The 20,282-nt window shown below is 40.8% G+C and overlaps 6 non-coding genes across 6 annotated transcripts; 4 read left to right on the top strand and 2 right to left on the bottom strand.

The window, feature by feature from the left end:
* The first annotated feature begins 189 nt into the window (after positions 1-189).
* On the top strand, positions 190-263 carry trnat-agu. Its single transcript has one exon. It is a non-coding gene; the product is annotated as a tRNA-Thr (tRNA).
* A 2,129-nt stretch (positions 264-2,392) lies between these two features.
* On the bottom strand, positions 2,393-2,464 carry trnaa-ugc. Its single transcript has one exon. It is a non-coding gene; the product is annotated as a tRNA-Ala (tRNA).
* Positions 2,465-16,121: 13,657 nt separating this feature from the next.
* On the top strand, positions 16,122-16,194 carry trnat-ugu. Its single transcript has one exon. It is a non-coding gene; the product is annotated as a tRNA-Thr (tRNA).
* Positions 16,195-18,566: 2,372 nt separating this feature from the next.
* trnaw-cca lies at positions 18,567-18,638 on the top strand. The gene has a single exon. It is a non-coding gene; the product is annotated as a tRNA-Trp (tRNA).
* A 1,071-nt stretch (positions 18,639-19,709) lies between these two features.
* On the bottom strand, positions 19,710-19,781 carry trnaw-cca. Its single transcript has one exon. It is a non-coding gene; the product is annotated as a tRNA-Trp (tRNA).
* Positions 19,782-19,960: 179 nt separating this feature from the next.
* Positions 19,961-20,032, top strand: trnaa-ugc. The gene has a single exon. It is a non-coding gene; the product is annotated as a tRNA-Ala (tRNA).
* The last annotated feature ends 250 nt before the right edge of the window (positions 20,033-20,282 follow it).

Here is a 20,282-nt window from a genome sequence, read left to right as displayed (position 1 = left end):
AGGCACCTCCTCTGTCGCCTTCCCCCAGTCCGGTGCTCGAGAGGGTATATATAAATCGGTTGGCTATTATTTTATTATTATCTACTAGTGTTTAGTAAGTACTGAAATGTAATAGTAATGTGTACTTATGGGTTCACAACTCAAGACATAACTAAATCTACTGGTGGAGTAGGTGGATGCTTCATGTAAGGCGCTGTGGCTTAGTTGGTTAAAGCGCCTGTCTAGTAAACAGGAGATCCTGAGTTCGAATCTCAGCAGTGCCTCATTTTAACATCTATTTTTGTACAAGGAAAATCATGATTTGATTGTGTTCTTCTAGTTCAGTAGCTCAAAACATGGAGGGCTGCCCTGGGGAGCTTACCTTAGCAGACATCCTCAGTTTAGGGGTTCCCCTGCCAAGGGCTGGACCTTCAAGAGGTCTTTCAATAAAAAAGTTCTCTGGCCACTAATTCCTGCATCAAAATCACTGGCCTAGGCCCTAGGCATTAATGGTTACTTAGTTCAAGTAAACACATTCTTTCTTTCATGCAAAAAAGCAAAATTCAATGCAGAAAGTTTTCTTCTGTGTCCCTCCATGTCAGCACAAACAAGCAGTATTGGCCTCTCCCAAACTGGGAGGCAGGACCTATAACCAGGGCAGCCATCAGGGGGGACAGGGGGGAGAGTTGTAGGGGGCCGAGGGTGAGGGGGGGGCCCGGCCACGCCGCTCTTTCTTGATTAGCCAGCCCCTCTGCTTTCTGAGAGCTGCTGATTTCGGGAAGGCAGGGTGGGGGCACAAGGGGAGGTATCTTCTGTCCATTCCTTTCCCTTATTGGTCACTGAGTTTAAGTCCCGGTTGCGCTGCTCAGGGATTGGATAGCTGAGGTTTGAACTTCTCCTCCAGCTCATCCAATCACCATGCAGCTTTACCAGGACTTGAAGTTCTGTGACCAATAAGAGAAGAAAATGCTGTCACTGGAAGAAGATGCAGCCACCTGTGCTCCCCTCCTCCCTTCTGTAGTTGGCAGCTCACTGACAGCAGGTGGGCCACACTAATGAAGTAAGTGCAACATGGCAGGGCCCCCCTAAAGGTAACCCTTTGTGGTCCCTGTTGTGTGGTGGGGCCCTGGGCACCAAATTTTTTTTAAACTTCTGGGGGGGGCATGTTTTTTTACATGGATGTTTAAGGGGGGCCCTGACCACCAATTTTCTTACAAGTGGGGGGGGCCCTGGCCACCAATAGTTTTTGCCCATGTGGGGTCCTAGCCACCAATATTTTTTAATGGAGGGCCCTGACCACAAATGTTTTTTTTAATGGGGGGGGCCCTGACCACCAATATTTTTTTATTAACATGTGGGAACAATAGCCACCAATGTTTTTTTTTAGTGTGTGGTGGGGGGTGGGGCTTGTGGTGGGTGCAGCCCAGGGGGCACAGGAAATTTTTTCATATGGGGCCCTGCGATTTCTGATGGCGGCCCTGCCTATAACATTAGCCAATCAAAATAAAACATGACCTTTAAGATCACCTGAATTCCTCCTCTCCACTGAGCCAACAGCCCCCCCACCAGCCCACTAAATACTGATTTCTATGGCACCTTATAGCAGCCCCTCTGGCATTTGCCAGAACCCACAGATTGCCAGTCCGGGCCTGGTCCTAGTCCTGTGCTAAAATAGCCCCCTTGATATATGATCAACCATACACAAGATTCTGTCTGTTTAATCCTTGCACATGGCCCCTAAATTGGCTAGAATTTGAAGTATGTTTTGTACTTAAGATAAAATATGGAAAAAAAATGAAAAAAAAAAAAGATTCTATTGTTCCTTAATGTTATTTAAATGTGGCTCCATAGCTTGGGGTTAGTGCACTGACCTTATAAATCAGGGGCTGCAAGGTTAAATCTTGTTGGGGTCTAGTGCCAAATTTCAAACTTTGACCTGAAATTCTATCAGCTGAAATCTTTAGTCAAGTAGGAGGTTATTGCCATTTGTACTCAAAGTACATAGGTATTATTGTGCAGCATAGGGCAGTAAGACTTTAGAACCAGTTGTTATGAATATCTGAAAGAAATCTTTATTACAGGTAAACCGAATCCACAGATTCCCAGTCCAGGTCTGCCCTACACCTCTTTGTTACTGCTCACTTTTGTGAACTTTATTTTATGGGTACAGATTGGTATTCTTATTTTGTATGAAATAGTTTTTATGGTGAATCCGCTATTCACACACAAAAGTCCCTGTTTGCTCATTTAATAAACATGCCCCCTTATGTGATATGTTTCCAAAGAGACCTGTTTAGGGGTATAGTTTTAATTTTAGAAAATCCCACAAACACCACTGAGTGTGGATATTTTCAAGTTATAGTTTTTAGAAACCTCTGTGAAATCCTCACAAACATAATGTTTGGATAAAACCTGGAGATGCCGGGGATTGAACCCGGGGCCTCATACATGCAAAGCATGCGCTCTACCACTGAGCTACATCCCCTTCTTTGCTTTGGTCCTTCCTTTAGTCTTTCCTTCAGTCTTTCCTGTTGTCTAAATTATTGACTGTGCCAATATATATATATATAAATGAGAATTGCCCTCTTTCATGTTTTCTTAATCAAAGATAATATGTCTCTTTATCAAAGTAACTTGTTTTTTGCAACTATTTGCAACTATTTATTAACAACTTCTTTTGCCACATTGTAACAATGACACACCCATTAAATTTAATAGTATTTTCTAAGTATTTGAATGGACAAGGTCCAGTGGTGTCATTTGACGCAGTTGTGTACTGATTGGTTCACCAATTTGTTTTTACCTATTTATTGTGATTTTAACCTGAAAACAATGTCTTGATAAAGGTCCAAGATGGGGACCGAAACGTTGGCCTGTTTTCTTTTAATGATACATTAAATAAAAGTTAAGTTTTTATTTTTCTAAAAATCCTTGTGTGCATCCGGAATTGATGAATACTTCTACATACCAGACAAATGGATAGCACCTGGGTGAATTGATGAATTAGAGCGTGGGAGTGCCTGGTCCAATACTTTTTATATATATATATATATATATATATATATATATATATATATATAGATAGATAGATAGATAGATATATATATATATTTTCTCAATTCTCAAATGTCCCTGGGTCATGGTAACGTGTTTATAGATACTTTACAGTGACAATATTTTGTGAAACAGGGGCATAGGTTAAGAGGGAAAGCATGGAACTACCTAGGACACAGCCAGATAGGCCAAAACATTCTCATGATTCACATTAGCCCCACCCACTTTTTGCTCAATATACTCCCTATTCAGGGTCCTCAGTTGAGAAATGAGTACAATTATAAGCTATGCAGTCTGTAGTAGTGTTAACCCTTTAAGTGCCAGCAGAATTTCACATTTTGGTTACGCGAAATGCCAGCCGTTTTTGAAACATTTTGTGCTCTCTCACTTTAGGGGCATTTTCTGAGGGGAAACCTATAGTTTACCTAGGAAAACTATACATTGTTTTTTTCGGTAGAAACTGAGCTTTCTAAATCTGCCTGAGTTTTTATGTATTTCCACCTGTGCAAAAAAATTTGTAGTGCTAAATAGCACAAAAAAATGAAAAATGACCATTTTTCATAGTATATCAATTTATACCAGAAAAATATTTCATTTTACGGATGAAAATCCAACTGATTTGGAAAGCCTTATGTCTCTCAAATGTGCCAATACCAGATATGTATAGTTTTAGGGAGATTTAGGACTTCTGTAAAGCAAAAACTCCCGGCAGTATATTACCGAATTTTGAAAGCACGAAGACAGAAAACGGCATGCCTTAGATTCCAAGGCAAAAAATCCTGAAACCGTAGGTTTACCCCAGAAAACCATACATTTTTGAAAAGTACACATTCTGCTGATTCTAAAATGGGTAACTATATCTCTCTACTCCCAACTACCAAACATAAAAGCTTGTCTGAACATAGCGGTTTTTCTAAAAAAAAAAATCTAAATTCTGAAAAATCACTTCAAAGGTTTTATTTTGCTGCTCCGCATATCCCAAACTATATTAGGTATGAAATATGATTGCCAGGGGTCCACTGAACAGTTTGATGCCCATTATGCATAGGTTTACCAAAGTATCTGGCATTTAGAGACACCAATATGAAGTTAGCACATCCAAATTGTTCAGGACTTTACTTCAGCTACTGAGAAATCAACACATTGACTGCAATTTTTGTGGGGTAAAAACACAGAAATATATGTTTACCCCCCAAACCCATATATTTTTGGAAAGTACACATTCTACAGAATCTAAAATGGGTACCCATGGCTTTCTGCTCCAAAGTACTGAGTCGCAAGGCTTTGCCAAATTTGGCGGTTTTGGTGAAATATCTGAAAATTGCCTCAAAGCTTCAACTTTCCAGCATCGCATTGTCCAAGTATCATTACCAGCATAAAACATCCTAAATATGAACACCAGGGGTCTACTGAACACTTTGATGCCCAATATGCATAGATATACCAAACTATGTGGCACACAGAGACCCCCAAATGACAATAGTGTATATACATTTTCACAGCTGACGCGCTGGCTGCTGCAATATAAGCACCTGGTGTGTGTATTATGTGACATTAGACCCTCCTAACAGTACAGAGACCCCAGAAAACCATATATTTTCAGAAAGTACACATTCTGACGAATCCAATATGGGTAAATAAGTGTTTCTACTGCAAACTGCCAAACTGCAAAGCAATGCTGAACGTAATGGTTTTTATCAAATTTCTGAAAATCGTCACGAAGCTTGAATTTTACCCCATTATATGCCCCACATTTGTAACATATCAGCATAAAACATCCGAAATATGAACGCCAGGGGTCTACTGAACACTTTGATGCCCAATATGTATAGATATCCCAAACTATGTGGTGCACAGAGACCCCCAAATGACAATAGTGTATATACATTTTCACGGCTGACGCGCTGGCTGCTTCAATATAAGTACCCGCTGTGTGTATTATGCGACATTAGACCACCCTAACAGTACAGAGACCCTAGAAAACCATATATTTTCAGAAAGTAAACATTCTGACGAATCCAATATGGGTAAATATGTGTTTCTACTGCAAACTGCCAAACTGCAAATTTCTGAAAATTGTCTCAAAGCTTGAATTCTACCCCATTAAATGCCCCACATTTCGTAAAGTATCCGCATAAACCATCCTAAATATGAACGACAGGTGTCTACTGAACACTTTGATGCCCAATATTCACAGACTTACCAAACTATGTGGCGCACAGAGACGCCCAATTGGATATATAGTAGATAAAATTTACAAGACATCCTGTAACAAAATAATACAGAAAGTGTAAAATTCAAATAAGTTACTAAAATCCAATAAAACCACAAAAATCTATGCTTTTTTTCCAGACTAGTGTAATCAGACATCAGAATTACAGTTTGAATATTTTAGCTTGGCAAAATAGGTTTTATGGACAGAATAAAGCAAGCAACAGTTATGCAGAGCTGAAAATGCAATAAAATGGCTGACAATGCACCAAAATCCCCAAAATTTCAAAATAATCACCGAAATAACATACAAAAGGTATTGCACAGTACAGTTAGCGAATACGCTATTCTCAAAGGCAATAAAACATTTTTTTCAGCCAAAAACACAATGATGCCATAAGGAAAAAAAAAAAATACACAACAGCGTATGTGTGTATGCATGTGTACAATTGGTAAATTGCATGTTATGTGCGTGTGTTTGTGTGTGCAAGTGCGTGTGACCCCCCCAAGTTTGTGTGACCCCCCCTGATCCCCCAAAAATGGATCTGAGTGTGTGTAAGTGTAAATCTAACCATGTATTAGTGCAGTGGTCCCCAACCAGTACCTCGCGAGCAGCATGTTGCTCACCAACCCCTTGGATGTTGCTCCCAGTGGCATCAAAGTAGGTGCAAATTTTTTAATTCTAGGCTTGGTGGCAAGTTTTGGTTGCATAAAGACCAAGTGTACTGTCAAACAGAGCCTCCTGTAGGCTACCAGTCCATATAGGGACTACCAAACAGCCGATCACAGCCCTTATTTGACATCTCCATGGACTTTTTCATGCTTGTGTTGCTCTCCAACTCTTTTTACATTTAAATGTGGCTCACCAGTAAAAAAGGTTGGGGACCCCTGTATTAGTGTATAAAGTGTGTGTAAGTGTATTTTGTGTGTGTGTTACACCAACCTGGGGTGTGTAGCTGCAGAACTAGATTCTACGTTCTGTGGCACTTAAAGGGTTAAATCTAAATCAATTGGACATTAGGAGATATGAAAACAATCACATAAATATATCATTGTATAAAATACTCGCACATGCACACTTGAACGCAAACTCCTATTTCTTCTGATATTTAGTCATTTATCCTGTATGCTGGTCAAAATGCTAAAACATCTATAATTCATGGTTTTAGAAAGTAGCATTTCTGGGGAACTCTCTGTGTGATGAATTCTTTCATAGTATAAGATAAGGCTGTAGACTGCTGAAGGTTCCACTGAGATTTGAACTTGGATCGCTGAATGAGTGCTAACCATTACACCATGGAACTAAACATAGCAAAATATTTTAAAGGAATAGACATACCTCTGAACCAGTCCTTCATCACTAGACACCATCTTGAAAATAGTTTTTTGTTTATAAATGATTATTAATAAACTTCCTGACAAGCGCTACAGCCATTAGTAACAGAAGTCAACAAATACAAATTTGTGCATCTTTTACACATCAAATATGACATTTTTATTCTCACCATAACTTATCTCATTTACATTAAAGGGGTAGTTCACCTTTACTGAAAACCAATTTCAAAGTTGCTTGGAACAGGGCATTAAACTAAAGGTAAATCACCCCTTTAATTGAATAAACCTATGAACACAGCTGTGAAAGGATTATAGATCAAATATAAGTAGCAAACAGAACTTGTGGCACAATGGTAGTGCGTCTAACTCCAGGTCAGAAGGTTGCGTGTTCAAATCACGTTGTGGTCACCTACCTTCTTCAAAACATGTCAATCTAATTATAAAACCAATATTATAACTTACTCATTTCGGTTCATTTAAGTTAACTATGACTATAGCTACTTCTAATTGGCATTAAAAACTAAGAAACATTACTCTTGCATAAAATAGGGGTAATGTCTGCCATAGTATATGCTCTGCCATGGAGCTTTTCAACTGAAGAACAAAGCAAGGCATACAAAGCAAGTCAAGACTTTGTTTTTAGATTTTTTTTTTGCAGTGGCATACTGCACACCTTAAGCCATTTCTTGGCATAGAATTTTTACCCCTTTCATACAGGACCCCATTAGACATATTTTTCAACGAAACAATGTGACATTGTAAATTGTCTTAATAAAGTAAAAGTGACCCCGACGTGATTTGAACACGCAACCTAAAAGTGACCCCGACGTGATTTGAACACGCAACCTACTGATCTGAAGTCAGACGCGCTGCCGTTGCGCCATGAGGTCCCCAAGGTTCTTGTTGCCCTGGCGGTTATTGCGTAGGATTGCGTACAGTGCCCAATAACCTTTCTTATAATGAATATAAGGCTTTACAAGAAAACAAACAAAATTATCTTTCAATAGTAGAGCCAGCTGATAAAGGTGGAGCCATGGTTATTATGGACAAAATAATGTACATAATTGAGGTTATGCGACAGTTGCAAGATACTAGCATTTACGAGTGTGTGGATGTTAATCCTATTTTTTCTATACAGAAGAAGGTGGAATTCTTTGTACGGGATTACCTACAGCTTGATATAATAGATCATGTGTTGGCCCAATTTTTGAAAAAATCCTTTCCCATTGCTCCCATATTTTATATAATTCCTAAAACCCATAGTTTAAACAATCTGCCAGGGCACCCCATTGTCTCATGTATGGATTCAGTTTTGTCCCCACTTTAAATTTTTGTTGACAGGGTCATCAATTGTTATGTTCTGGAGCATAGATTTTATTTAAAGGACACAAGTGCTATTTTATCTAAGTTGCAAAAATAAAAAATGTTCCATTGCATGCAATATTGGTCACATTTGATGTGGAGAGCCATGATGGGTGTGTGGAGGCTGTCCTCATTGAACTGGCAAGTGATGTGACCATGGATGGGGCACAAATTTTTTATTTTTTTGCAACGTCTTGAATTGGTTCTTCATAATAATTACTTTATGTTCCAGGACCAGTTTTTTATGCAGTTACAGAGCACAGAAATTGGGACCAATGTGGCTTCATCCTATGCGAATATTTTCATGAATAATTTGAACATAAGTTCTAATGAGCTGTTTCAAAGACACTGTATGATATGGACTTGTTACATCGATGATGTGTTCATTATTTGGACAGGTGCAGTTTGGGCCCTATATACCTTCTATCAAGAGATAAATACTGCATTGCCTTTCATTAACTTTACCCTACATTTAACTGGTGACCATTTTGCCTTTTCGGACACCTTGGTAATTAAGAGGGATGGAGATTTGATTACTGTCAATCCAGACTAGGAAGTTGTTACCTTAGTTTCAGCAACAACATGCAGATATTCATGAATCCAGGGGAGGTTCTTCTAGTCAACACAGGAGTAAATTAAAACATATTCCCTTTTGTTTCCTACTTCAGCACAGTTAGTCAGGAAGTGGCTAAAATTATACACAAGCATTGGGGACTATTGAGGGATGGGATACCTGAGGTGGAGTCTTTCCAGAATATGCCCCTTATGTCGTAGAAAAGAAATAAAACAATCGGATCATTACTGGGGAAATCTGATTTGGGGGTATCAATAAGGGAGGGCCGATAGTTGCATTCAAGAAATATTGGGACCTTTCCTTGCCTGTCTTGCAATTGTTGTTCTAATGTTCTTAGGGGTGATATAGTGTATCATCCACGCAAGGGTACCCCTATTAAGATAAATGTTTTTCATACATGCAATTCTATTTTTATAATATATGTGATCAAATGGCCATGTGGATGATTATACGTGGGTGACAAAACTTGTGCGATAAAAGGGAGCATATGTGAACCCAAATCTTGCGGTTAAATTGAAAAAATTAGATCAGGCAGTGTCATGTCATTTTGCTGAGAAGTAGGGATGTCGCGGACTGTTTGCCGGCGAACTTGTTCGCGCGAACATCAACTGTTCGCGCTCGCCGAATGTTCGCGAACGTCGCGCGACGTTTGCCATTTTGGGTTCGCCTTACCTGGCGCTTTTTTTTGACCTCTCACCCCAGACCAGCAGATACATGGCAGCCAATCAGGAAGCTCTCCCTCCTGGACCACCCCCACACCCCCTGGACCACTCCCCTTCCATATATAAACTGAAGCCCTGCAGCGTTTTTTCATTCTGCCTGTGTGTGCTTGGAAGAGCTAGTGTAGGGAGAGAGCTGTTAGTGATTTCACTGATTTGAGGGACAGTTGATAGTAAGTTTGCTGGCTAGTAATCTACTTGATACTGCTCTGTATTGGAGGGACAGAAGTCTGCAGGGATTTGAGGGACATTTTAGGTTAGGTAGCTTTGCTGGCTAGTAATCTACCTTCTACTGCAGTGCTCTGTATGTAGCTGCCTGCTGTGGGCACTGATCTCTTCTGATCTCATCTGCTGACTGCTGTAATAACCCAGTAGTCCTTGTAAGGACTGCTTTTATTTTCTTTTTTGTTTTTTTACTTTGCTAGTTGCTACTATAAGAGCCCAGTGCTATTAGTCTAGCAGTGTTGGGGAGTGGGACTGGTGTGCTACTGTGCTGCTCCTAGTAGTTCAGCAGCACCAACCCGAGAATTTTTTTTTTTTTAATATACATATAATTTTTTTTTATTTTACTTATCTTACTGTTCTTTAACGTGTACAGTGCTGTTTGCTGTTCTTCATAGTAGTACACCAATAGTAGTGCACTTGCAGGCATTATTTGCCCAGTGTGTTCTTCAAACAACTGCCATCTAGCTGTGTGAGCTTGTTCACATTCTGTCTAAATATCAATAATAATACCGTCTCCAGAACCACCACCCGAGTGACGTTTTTCAAGCAGCAATAATTATTCCGTATCCACTGCTGTAGTAGTGTATACGTTGACCTTGTAGGCATTGTTTGCCCAGTGTGTTCTTCATTTTCAAACAACTGCCATCTAGCTATGTGAGCTTGTTCACATTCTGTCTAAATATCAATAATAATACCGTCTCCAGAACCACCACCTGAGTGACGTTTTTCAAGCAGCAATAATATATTCCGTATCCACTGCTGTAGTAGTGTATACGTTGACCTTGCAGGCATTGTTTCAATTTGTTTGCCCAGTGTGTTCTTCATTTTCAAACAACGGCCATCTAGCTGTGTGAGCTTTTTCACATTCTGTCTAAATATCAATAATAATACCGTCTCCAGAAACACCACCCGAGTGACGTTTTTCAAGCAGCAATAATATATTCCGTATCCACTGCTGTAGTAGTGTATACGTTGACCTTGTAGGCATTGTTTGCCCAGTGTGTTCTTCATTTTCAAACAACTGCCATCTAGCTGTGTGAGCTTTTTCACATTCTGTCTAAATATCAATAATAATACCGTCTCCAGAACCACCACCTGAGTGACGTTTTTCAAGCAGCAATAATATATTCCGTATCCACTGCTGTAGTAGTGTATACGTTGACCTTGTAGGCATTGTTTGCCCAGTGTGTTCTTCATTTTCAAACAACTGCCACCTAGCTGTGTGAGCTTGTTCACATACTGTCTAAATATCAATAATAATACCGTCTCCAGAAACACCACCTGAGTTGTTGTTGTTTTAAAAATAATGCCAGGCAAAGGCAGGCCGCCACGCAGAGGCACTAGGGGCCGTGCTGCTATGCTATCCTGTGGCCCTAGGAAATTGCCCAGTTTTAAAAAGGCAATGACCCTGAACTCCCAAAACGCTGAAGAGGTAGTTGACTGGCTTACACAGCACACCCCATCCTCTACCGTTTCTAACTTTACCACAACATCCTCATCCTCCACTGCTATGGCCACCCCACGTAACACTTCCTCCACCACCGGCGCCCCTTCTTCACTGGAGTCAGAGGAGTTATTTTCACATGAGTTTCTTGAACTGAGTGATGCGCAACCATTATTGGCAGAAGAAGATGAAGGAGATGAGGACGTTACACCAGATTTAATTCTGGCAGAGAACACAACAGAGATCGACATAATGAGTGATGAGGAGGTCCCCGCTGCTGCTTCCTTCTGTGAGCTGTCAGAAGAAATTGATGCATCTGAGGAGAATGATGATGAGGAGATTGATGTTTTGTGGGTGCCCAGTAGAAGAGAGCAAGAGGAGGATAGTTCAGATGGAGAGACGGAGAGTCAGAGAGGCAGGAGGAGAATAAGACTTAGAAGAAGCAGGGAGGACAGCTCGCAGGGAACAGTAGGGCAACAACATGTATCGGCACCTGTGGTCAGCCGGCCAACGCGCCCGCCATTGCCGCCAACGCCGCCAACTTCTACTGTTACCGCCAGATTGCCAGCTTCAAAAAGGTCAGCAGTGTGGGATTTTTTTAATGTGTATGCCTCTGACAAAAGTGTTGTAATTTGCAATGAGTGCAGTCAGAAACTGAGTCTTGGGAAGCCCAACAGCCACATAGGTACAACTTCTATGCGAAGGCACATGAACGGCAAGCACAAAGCACTTTGGGAGCAACACCTCAAAGGCAACAGGCAAACTAAAAGCCACCCTCCTTCTGGTCCAGCATCTTACTGCTCTACCTCTGCTGTCCTTGACCCGTCTGAACCACCCTCCACTCCGCCTTCCACCTTGACCACCAGTTCCCATTCCCAGTCATCTGCCCCCAGCCAAGTTTCTGTGAGGGCCATGTTTGAGCGTAAGAAGCCAATGTCTGCGAGTCACCCCCTTGCCCGGCGTCTGACAGCTGGCTTGTCTGCACTCTTAGCCCGCCAGCTTTTACCATACCAGCTGGTGGACTCTGAGGCCTTCCGCAAATTTGTAGCAATTGGGACACCCGCAGTGGAAGGTACCCAGCCGCAATTTTTTTTCAAAAAAGGGAATACCACACCTGTACCACCATGTGCAGAGCCAAGTCACCGCATCTCTGTCACTTAGTGTTGGGCCAAAGGTCCATATGACTACTGACGCATGGTCCTCCAAGCATGGTCAGGGCAGGTATGTCACCTACACTGCCCACTGGGTGAACTTGGTAATGGCTGGGAAGCAGGGAACGTGTGGCTCAACAACGACAGTGGAGTTGGTGTCACCGCCACGGATTGCACGCGGTTCTGCCACCACCTCTACTCCTCCTTCGCTCTCTACCTCGTCTTCTTCCTCTTCTTCCTCCTCTGCTGCTGGGTCCTCCTCCTCCACACCTGTGCACCCCCAGCTCCTCCTAGGCTATTCGACGTGCCAGGTACGCCGTTGTCATGCTGTCTTGGGGATGACGTGCCTGGAAAGCAGAAACCATACCGGATCTGTACTCCTGTCATCTCTGCAGTCACAGGCCGATCGGTGGCTGACCCCACACCAACTGAAGATCGGAAAAGTGGTGTGTGACAATGGAAGCAATCTGTTGGCAGCACTGAGACTGGGGCAATTTAACACATGTGCCCTGCATGGCACATGTTCTCAATTTAATAGTCCAACGTTTTGTCTCGAAGTACCCAGGATTCCAGGACGTTCTCAGGCAGTCCAGGAAGGTGTCGGCCCATTTCAGACGTTCCTACACAGCCATGGCACGCCTTGCTGACATTCAGCAGCGGTACAACATGCCAGTCAGGCGTTTGATTTGCGACAGCCAGACTCGCTGGAATTCAACGCTCCTCATGTTGGAACGTCTGCTGCAACAACAAAGAGCCGTCAACGAATACCTGAACTGGGTGGTAGGACTGGATCTGCAGAGCTGGGGATTTTTTTCCCCCGTTACTGGGTGCTTATGCGCGATGCCTGCAGGCTCATGTGCCCTTTTGAAGAGGTTACAAATATGGTCAGTCGCACCGAAGGCACCATCAGCGACCTAATACCCTTTGCTTTCTTCCTGGAGCGTGCCGTGCGACGAGTGACAGATGAGGCTGTAGACCAGCGTGACGAGGAGCAGGAAGCGCACGATTTCTGGTCGGAATCACCAGAACGAACCCAGGCACCTGCTGCAATGCAGGGAGAGGTGTCAGAAGTGGAGTCAGAGGAGGAAGGTGGCTTTGTGGAGGAGGAGGACCAACAGGAGCAGGCTTCCCAGGGGGCTGGTGGTGACCTTTTGGGGACCCCTGGTCTTGTACGTGGCTGGGGGGAGGAGACCGTGGATGATGCAGTCCTTGATAACGAGGAAGCGGAGATGGATACCTCTGCATCCAACCTTGTGAGAATGGGGTCTTTCATGCTGTCATGCCTGTTGAAGGACCACCGTATCAAGAGGCTTAAGGAGAAGGACCTGTACTGGGTCGCAACGCTACTAGACCCTCGGTACAAGCATAAAGTGTCAGAAATGTTACCAACGTACCACAAGTCCGAAAGGATGCTGCATTTACAAACCAGCCTGCAAAACATGTTGTACAATGCTTTTAAGGGTGATGTCACTTCAGGAACTCATCAACATTCCAGGGGCAGAGGTGCCAGTAATCCTGCCACGAGCGCACCTGCAAGGACAAAGCACTTTGGCCACTCTGTAACATCAGACATGCAAATGTTTTTCAGTCCAAGGCAGCGCCAGAACCCTTCTGGATCCACCCTCAAAGAACACCTCGACCGGCAGGTAGCGGACTACCTGGCATTAACTGCAGATATCGACACTCTGAGGAGCGATGAACCCCTGGACTACTGGGTGCGCAGGCTTGATCTGTGGCCAGAGCTGTCACAATTTGCCATGAACCTCTTGTCTTGCCCCGCCTCAAGTGTCCTCTCAGAAAGGACCTTCAGTGCAGCAGGAGGGATTGTAACTGAGAAGAGAACTCGCCTAGGTCACAAAAGTGTGGATTACCTGACCTTTATTAAAATGAATGAGGGGTGGATCTCGGAGGGTTACTGCACGCCAGAAGACTTGTTCTGAGTTTCTGACTCCCCATGCAGCTGTCCTTCTCTGCACGCCTCATGACTCCACACACAGCTGTCCTTTAGCGTCCTCCTCCCTCCGCCACCGTTACAAACTAGGGTGCAAACCCTACTGGTTTCATCTGAATCCAGGTAAATCCTGAGTTTTTCTGGCCTCTGTGCTTCAGTGGCTGCAACCAAAAAAATGAATATTTTCAGCATTTATATGGCATATTTTTTATGGCCTCTGTGCTTCAGTGGCTGTGACAAAAAAAAATTAATATTTTCAGCATTTATATGGCATATTGTTTCTGGCCTCTGTGCTTCAGTGGCTGCGACAAAAAAAAATGAATATTTTCAGCATTTATATGGCATATTTTTTCTGGCCTCTGTGCTGCAGTGGCTGCGACAAAAAAAAATGAATATTTTCAGCATTTATATGGCATATTTTTTCTGGCCTCTGTGCTTCAGTGGCTGTGACAAAAAAAATGAATATTTTCAGCATTTATATGGCATATTTTTTCTGGCCTCTGTGCTTCAGTGGCTGCGACAAAAAAAAAAATGAATATTTTCAGCATTTATATGGCATATTTTTCTGGCCTCTGTGCTTCAGTGGCTGTGACAAAAAAAATGAATATTTTCAGCATTTATATGGCATATTTTTCTGGCCTCTGTGCTTCAGTGGCTGCGACAAAATTTTTTTATATTTTCAGCATTTATATGGCATATTTTTTCTGGCCTCTGTGCTTCAGTGGCTGTGACAAAAAAAAATTAATATTTTCAGCATTTATATGGCATATTGTTTCTGGCCTCTGTGCTTCAGTGGCTGCGACCAAAAAAAATGAATATTTTCAGCATTTATATGGCATATTTTTTCTGGCCTCTGTGCTTCAGTGGCTGTGACAAAAAAAAATGAATATTTTCAGCATTTATATGGCATATTTTTTCTGGCCTCTGTGCTTCAGTGGCTGCGACAAAAAAAAATTACATTTTTAGCATTCATATGGCATATTTTTTCTGGCCTCTGTGCTTTAGTGGCTGCGACAAAAAAAACATAATTTTTCAGGAAAGTACACATGCCTAATTTTTCAGGGTTCTGCAACAGTGGCAAAATCGCATCTTTTATGGTCACCACAGGTGATCAATAAAGTAGACCAAAACTGGGCCCACACTGCAGAATCAGTGTTTTTTGGTTCACTTCACTGTACATTGAATTACCTCTGCCTGGCCGTGCACGTGCGCACAAGCACGGTGACTGCTAAACACACCACTACAGAAATATTGCCACCAACAGGACGAACATCCTGGAGTTGACAAGCTCAACTAGTAATTAACAAATATTATTTGCTCAGTTGACGGTATCATTCATTAAAGCTCTTTGCGTTTTTTTGCGTTGCAGTAAGCGCCGCGTTTCGTCTTTGCGTGTGAACAGGCTGTAACCTTTACATGTAGACGCTGGACGTTTTAAAGCAGTTTATTACACAGGTTTAGAAATTTAGTGTGATTTCTGCCCTTTACAGCACAAAACGCAGCGCTGTGTCAACAATGTATTTTTCAGATACATTTTTGCCCTTGATCCCCCTCTGGCATGCCACTGTCCAGGTCGTTACACCCTTTAAACAACTTTAAAATCATTTTTCTGGCCAGAAATGTCTTTTTTAGCTTTTAAAATTCGCCTTCCCATTGAAGTCTATGGGGTTCGCGACGTTCGCGAACCGTTCGCATTTTTGACGCAAGTTCGCGAATATGTTCGCGAACTATTTTTCCGACGTTCGCTACATCCCTACTGAGAAGGGCCATGGGGTTCAACAGTTAAAGGGTCAGGTGGTGGATAGCATACCGAAATTTTGTTGCGGTGGTGACCATGTAAAATGTTGCTTAAAAGGAAGCTATGTAGATACGCCACTTGAGACTTTGGAACTCCATGGTCTTAAATGGGAATATGATTTGCACCCTTTATTCCAATAGATTCTTTTTAATTGTGGTCTTGTTTTTAATTATACGATGATCATTGTTTTTTCTAAAATTTGGTCAGTTATTGATTTGTCTGAAAACTGAGCCATGATACCAATAAAAGCTTTTTAAACTGAGATACATAGATGGTGCTGTAACTTCACTTGTAAATATATAAGATAACTATACAGATGGCTCCATAGCTCAGTGGTTAGAGCACTGGTCTTGTAAACCAGGGGTCGCGAGTTCAATTCTCGCTGGGGCCTAGCAACTTCTTTATTAATTATTGAGCTTTCAAAACATTAATGTTTTGAAAAAGACACTCACACTAGAATTATGGATACAAGTATTTTTTGGAATTGTTGACTGTAAGCCTATTTATATAATGTATCAAAATAAAAGCAATAAAAATGCCATTCGCTATACTTTGTGTCTGTGAACATTGGTGCTGTTAGGCTAGGGACAGACAGGGACAGAAATTGCCTGCTGAAAACTACAGGCCAATTTCAGCCTGTCACCATGAGCAGTATCCTCTTCTTCTATTACATCTGGAACCCTTATGTTGATCCTAGTGTGAACACATATGGCGGATTTTGGTGAAGGAATGCGCAACTTTTTACCCCAAAAAGAGAGTGTTTGTGCCGGAGCTAACACAAGGGTTCTGGATGCAAAGGAAGAAGATACTGCTTGCAGACAGGGGCTGAAAATGACATGTGGTTTTCAGCAGGGTGGTTTTGGCCCTTCTGGCCCTAGCCTAAAAGCATGGAGATATCAGGCATGAAGGTATGCATGATACACACCGAACATACACTACACTTAGTAGCTGCAATGCATTAGAAAGCATATATATATATATATATATATATATATATATATATATATATATATATATAACAAACAAGGGAAAGTTGTGCTCACCACTATTTTTTAAAACCATTAGGCGGGGGTGCAATGAGGCTGTGACCACAAAATACATATAGGCGGGGGTGCAATGAGGCTGTGACCACAAAATACATATAGTCAAATACAAGAGTCCTCTGCACTCAACCCATTATCAATATATTTAAGACAGCGACATTTTAATGGGGTTGAGTGCAGAGGACTCTTGTATTTGACTATATGTATTTTGTGGTCACAGCCTCATTGCACCCCCGCCTATATGTATTTTGTGGTCACAGCCTCATTGCACCCCCGCCTAATGGTTTTAAAAAATAGTGGTGAGCACAACTTTCCCTTGTTTGTTATAGTTTATACAGGAGCAGTGACCAGCTCCATGTTGTAGCTCCCACCCCTTCCCAGCTATAGTCAGGTGATCCCACTGGTGTCTTATAAAAGGGCAGCCAAGTTTGGGAGGTTTACTTTGAAAGCAGCAAGTTAAGTTGCAGGTAAAACCAAGTCCCTTTGTAAAATGTATAATGAAGCAACAGAATTCTTAATGAATCAGATAAAATTGAGCATAGGACTGGCCAGACATGGGATGACTTTGACGTAGTTGGCCAGCTTAAATATATTGCAATATATGGACAAACAATCCCTGTTTTGTTTAAAGGGTAAGGCATTTTTTAGTAGCAGTATGCACAAAATGTCGCTGTCTTAAATATATTGATAATGGGTTGAGTGCAGAGGACTCTTGTATTTGACTATATATATATATATATATATATATATATATATATATATATATATATATATATGCTTTTATTAAGGATTTTTTCATAATAAAAGCACAACTTTTTTGAATCTTAAGACCTGTGTGTGCTCGCCTAATTTTGGACTATATATATATATATATATATATATATATATATATATATATATATATATATATATATATATATATATACAGGTATGGGACCTGGTATCCAGAATGCTCTGGCTTCCGGATAACAGATCTTTCCGGAATTTGGATCTTCATATCTTAAATCTGCTATAAAATCATATAAACATTAAATAAACCAAATAGCCTGGTTTTGCTTCTAATAAGGATGAATTATATCTTAGTTTGAATCAAGTACAAGCTACTGCTTTATTATTACATGGAAAAGGGAAATCATTTTTAAACATCTGGATTATTTGGATAAAATGGAGTCTATGAGAGATATATATATCATGATAAATGGACCTGTATGTAACATTAAGCTTTTGACGCACCCCCTTCTATTAAATCCGGTAAGAGTGTATTCACCTATATGGACGCTATATATATATCGATATAGATATAGATATAGATATAGATATAGATATAGATATAGATATAGATATAGATATAGATATAGATATAGATATAGATATAGATATAGATATAGATATATATATATATATATATATATATATATAAATCATAAACATGTTATTTTGATTATTTACAAAAGTTCCTTAAAAAGCATGCATATTTAAGGTGTTATATTATAGTTAGATTCCCTTAAGACCATATATGACATCCTTTACACATCAGATATGACACTTTTATTCTCACCATAACGTACCCCATTTACATTAAAGGGGCAGTTCACTTTTACTGAAAAGCAATTGCAAAGTTGCTTGGAACAGGTGATTAACTTAACAGTGAATCACCCCTTTAATTTAAATAACCTATGAACACCACTATGAAGGGTCATAGGTAAACACAAACTAGTCAGACCTCGTGGCGCAACGGTAGCGCGTCTGACTCCAGATCAGAAGGTTGCGTGTTCAAATCACGTCGGGGTCAACTTTTGTTTTCACCTTTATTATAATTGCCTCATTTGTGTTCATTTAAGTTAACTATGACTATAACTATAACATTTATTAATTAGAAATATTTATAGATATCAAGCTGGTAAACTTTTCAAGTATCCCCTTTCTTTGCATAAAAGAGGGATGTCTGTCACACTATACACTCTAGTAATGCAACTTTGGCTCCCGCACACCCTCCGATAATTATCAAAACGATACCTAGTGCACAGAGGTAGAGGATCAAACAATGCAAGAAAGCTGCCTTGCGTGTTTATTGCGAAATGCAACCTTTTCAGGGTCACGCCCCTTTCTCAAGCATAAAGAACACAGTGCAAAGGTTGAATATAAAGCAATTGATATGCAAATAAAGTCAATTAGAGTCCATCCACCAATGGTGGATCATCCAAAGGTGTGCATCCTCAGTGTGTCAGTGATCCTGTGTAAAATTAGTGAAACATGTTCTAGATTCATAAAAAGTTAATGCATCATAAAACCATGAAACTTGCAGATTCAAAGGGTTAAAATGCATTAATAGAAAAAAGTTAATTTACCCAGTGCATTAAAGTGAACCAATCAGAGATACAAAACAGACATAAATACAAAATAGCATTTACAATTAATACAATCAAAATATAGTGTATTGAAACTTCTTACCCTAAACGAAGGGGGAGCAAAAGGAAGCTGTCCCTGATACAGAAGGGAACAATAAAGAATTCATCTGGAAGAGAATAAAGTCAAGATAAATATTACAAAAAGCAAGCCATATTAAATTCTTAATTTAATCCTTTACGATATCTAGCATGTAGCAGCCATATCCAGTAACACGTTGGAGCAACACTCTTTTTAAATCTTGGCCCTGTTTTACTACCACTTTTTCCAGAATTTGCCACCTCAACTGTGACACCTGGCTGTGGTTGCCCTGGGCTGGTACAGAAGGCCAAAACATAATGTAAAAGATCTCTAGCCTACTTCTTTAGTTAAGCTTTAGTTCTCCTTTAAGACATTCCTTTGTATAGAATTATTACCGGTTTATATACATTAATAATGTAGAAGGATAAAGAATATATGACTTTGACGTGATTTGAATACGCAACCTTCTGATCTGGAGTCAGACGGGCTACCATTGCGCCACAAGGCCTCCGTGAGGATATTTGCCATATGCCCCATACATAGCTGTGGTCATTTTCACAAAATATTAGTTGATGTGCAATAGTCACCATAAAGTTTCTACAAGAAAGTCATGCCGTGATCAAAGGACAGATGCAAACAAGCAGATGTAGAAGTATATTGGTATAAAAAGCAGCTAAAAGCATTGAAGGGGATGTAGCTTAGTGGTAGAGCGCATGCTTTGCATGTATGAGGCCCTGGGTTCAATCCCTGGCATCTCCACATTTAGTTTCAAGATGTTTTTTTGTTAAAACTTGTTTGAAATTATTTGGTCTTTTAAATACTATTTTTGGCTGGGGTGGAAGAGTGCCCTGGAGTTCTACATCATCTTTCAGGATATTCCATTCATGTTTTCTTCCATCATTGTTCAGTCTAAATGTTTCTTTTGAAATGTCATTATAGAGCACAAAGTGCTGAAAAAGGGCATTCAGTGCAAAGGAAGAACAAAGCTCTTTTGACACAAAAAAGACTT

Source organism: Xenopus laevis, chromosome 4L (genome assembly GCF_017654675.1).
Source record: "Xenopus laevis strain J_2021 chromosome 4L, Xenopus_laevis_v10.1, whole genome shotgun sequence".
NCBI lineage: Eukaryota > Metazoa > Chordata > Amphibia > Anura > Pipidae > Xenopus > Xenopus laevis.
This window is presented reverse-complemented; position numbering and strand designations above follow the sequence as displayed.